This window comes from Carlito syrichta, unplaced genomic scaffold (assembly GCF_000164805.1).
Source record: "Carlito syrichta isolate Samal-C Ts95f unplaced genomic scaffold, Tarsius_syrichta-2.0.1 Scaffold287328, whole genome shotgun sequence".
NCBI classification, from domain to species: Eukaryota; Metazoa; Chordata; class Mammalia; order Primates; family Tarsiidae; genus Carlito; species Carlito syrichta.
The window spans coordinates 1-3,982 of NW_007231424.1; positions in this window are offsets into that span (position 1 = coordinate 1).

The window sequence follows — 3,982 nt, forward strand, 5'->3', positions numbered from 1 at the left end:
GAGGAAAAAAAGAAACGAGAAAGAAAAGCGAGATGAAGCTGTGGGTTCCCATGTGGCAACCCGAAACTTTTCTAGGCCTAGAAGTCTTGTTTAACTCACTCAAAACTCAGCCAAGTCTTCCATGCGAGCGAGAATCGTGTCACTCTCAAAAGTAATTGACATCTTATCAACATCATGAATCCTGGAGATTGTTTTTCTCATAATTGATGCGTAGTTACATGTCTTGAAAAAACGTTCAGGCCAGTGCAATCAGGAATAATAAAAACTTTTATTGTCAAAATACTGGTAGTGTTCGTCTACTTTCAAACTTGCTAAATGACTCAAAATTATTTTTACTGTGCTTTTGTGAACCAAGTTCTCAGCAATGTCCCTTAATAATATTTGATTATCCCCTATCTATCCCCATGCACAAAGGTTAACTCCAAATGGATCAGAGACCTAAATGTAAAACTTCAAACCATAAGAACCTTAGAAAATGAAGGAAATAGCCTCATGGAAAACGAAACTGGCATCCAATTCCTGAACACAACCGGAAACCCACAGGTCATAAGAGAGAAGATAGACAAGTGAGACCTTATTAAACTGACAGGCTTCTGCAAGGACAAAGAAACCATCAAGAGAGCAGGGAGACAGCCTACAGACTGGGAAAAAATATTTGCCAACACCAGGTCTGACAAAGGCTTAACATCCTGGATCTATAAGGAACTAAAATGTGCTGAAAAGAAAAGAACAAACAACCCCATTACAGCATGGGCAAAAGATATGAACAGGTACTTCACAAAAGAGGACATCCGAACAGCCAACAAACACATGAAGAAATGTTCAACCTCACTAATCATCAGGGAGATGCAAATCAAAACCACACTGAGATACCACCTAACTGCAAGCAGAATGGCAATTATCAACAACACAAAAAATAAAGGGAACACTTCTACACTGTTGGTGGGAGTGTAAACTAGTGCACCCTCTGTGGAAAGCAGTGTGGCGATTCCTAAAAGCTCTAAACCTCAACCTCCCATATGACCCCGCAATCCCCCTACTGGGAATATACCCTGAAGAACTCAAATCACTCTCTAAAAAAGATACCTGCACACGTATGTTTATCGCAGCGTTGTTCACAATAGCAAGAACCTGGAAACAACCATGCTGTCCATCAAAAGAGGGCTGGATTAAAAAAAGTGGTACATATACACGATGGAATACTACGCAGCCATAAAAAAGAACAAAATCATGAATTTTGCAACAACCTGCATGGAACTAGAGTCTATAATACTGAGTGACCTCTCACAGAAACAAAGATCCGAGTATCACATGTTCTCACTCATATAATGGACCTTGAACATCCAATGTAATACTATAAGAAAATGACTGATGGTACTGGGAAACAATGGGGGGGGAGAAGGAGGATGGGATGAATAGTAGCAAATATCTGTCTGGGGATGGGGAAACCCCTCTTATCAACAGGGTGCCTGAATGAAACGTAATTGTACACCTAACCCTTAACTGTACCCCACAAAACCATAATAAAAATATTGATAAAAAATAATAATATTTGATTATTACTTAACTCTGAAAGGTAGAAAGACTGCAATTTATGACATTTAAGGTGTATGGGGGTACTTGAAAAACTGAATAGATGAACACTTTAACTATTAAGAATATTAATCCTACTTGCTAAAAATGCAGATTACCAAAGACTACACATTCTTTCAGCAAGCATGATGCTTTTAAGTAAAACCACCCTGCCTTAACAGAGAGAGACACTGATAACAAGGCCCACACTTTTGTTTTTCTGTGACATACTGCTTGCTGCACACGTTGCCAGTGCTCTGAGACAAACGGCATTAGTGGGGTACAAAGAAAAATCTCAGTATTTTTGGTATCAGCTGGTGATATGATTGCCGATGTAGCAAATGACAGTGAAATAACTAAAACTCTCTCAGAAATAACAAGTCGTTTCAACCAATTACATCTCCTCAACATCATGGGTCTAATATCAATCTACCCAAAATGTGCCATTTGGATATAATTCCAATTGATAAAATAGATAGCTTTACATCCTGTATGTAGGAAGGCCTTTGAGGAACTTGACGAAAATGATATGAAATATTCCAGGCTAAAATGTCATGACATCTGAAGAAGTGACCATTTGCACATATGTATAAAAAATATACAAATATACATTCCCCTTTAACAAATGTGCAATTCAGTGGGTTCCAAACACACCCAACAGATGACGAGTCAACAAGGGAGCAGATTGTGTTTGCAAAATTGAACAACGACATCAGCAGAAGGGATTTCCCCTACGAGCTGCCAAGAAAGACTACAATAACATGGTAACAGAGAGAAGATGGAAGTGGAACTATAATAAACCCCCAGTTCTGTGATGTAGAATAACTGATGAGACCTTCTCATACAACAGATACTGAAAGGCTTGGCCCATCAGTAGGGAGGTAAGGCAGCACACACTTATCCTGGTTAGAAATCAATTTACTTTCCCCCGACTTTTATGATTGCCGTGAATATAAGCTGGATGCATAAAAGGACATTTAAACAACTGGAAAACATAAAGTCATTCATTAGAACAGTTACATGAAAACAATTATGCTTTCATTGTGAGGGGAAACATGCTTCAATTTATAATATATGCAATGTCAGGAAAATGCTAAAAACCTACATGAAATAGGAAATCTCTCATAATATGAGAATTTATGATCATTTACAAAATGGAAGCGGATATTTGTGATTACATCCAATATAAAGTATCGGTATCTGGAATGCAGAAACATACATTCTAGTAATGCACAGCCTAAGGGAAAATAATCAGAAAGCATCTAAGAAAAGAATATCGTGAGGAAATGCAAGATAAGTAACATAATGTTGGGAATCATATTTTCTAAATAATTCCTACATAACTACTGAAAGGCAGATGAAAAAGGAATAAAATCCAAATAAGTACAATTCATGGAATAAGACACTACCAAACAAGGAAACTATATGGAGAAACTGAGACTCTCCTCAAGTTTGCCTCGGTGTGTGACTGGCTTAAAGCTTCCTAGAACAATGTGGTGACTTGGACGAAATCTGGAAAGGCACACATGTGATGCTTCGGCATTTCCACGCCTCTCTCTCCCTTCCCATGAAAGAGAAATACGCCCGAAATTGTCTATTTGCAGAGGACAAGTGGCAGACAAATGGTTAAGAGCACAAATATCAGCCCACATGAGGTTCCGACAGACAGCCAAGGCAGCCACACAAAGAAACAGAAAGGACGGCAAAACTGACAGAACAACGCTTCATGTATGTATCTGGAGACGTCTGAGGAACAATTCGTGGAGTCACAAGTGGAGGTCAAAAAGTAGCCAGTCCAAATCATGGCGAGATCAAGGAGAATGGCAGCTTCCAAGGGCTTCCGAGAGGGAAAAGTGTGGAGTTCGTGTTCGTTGGCCACAGAACGAAGGTTGGGGAAGATGAGAAGATCTGAGCTGGAGGAAGCGGACGGCTGCACCTCGGGGTGAAGGGGCTGGAGGCCGAAATCCACACAGAATGTCATTAAGGCAGCACATTTGCATAGGCTTCTTTTACCAGCAAAAAATGAGATATGCACAAATGTTCGTTGATCTGACAGAAAACATGCATTCCTGAAGTCATGCGGGTGACATACACATTTTAAATGCTTTTGCGTGGTCAGTATGCAGTTAGAGTGCATTTTGTGAAGAGCTGTTTAGTGCTGGGTGGGGCAGGTCTCGACTGTAATCCCTGTGCTTTGTGAGGCCCAGGCTGCAGGGCCCCTTGAGGCCAGGAGTTAAGGACCATCCTGGGCAACAGGTCTCTACCAAAATAAGAAAAAGAGAGAGAGAGTGTTTATAGGAAACGCAAATGCATACACTGATTAGATTAAGTCAGGTGTCCATGCACCCGCCCAGACAGTATAAAAGCCCCCTGCAGAGCACAGGTCCCTCTCTGCCCCTCCTCAAGCCTC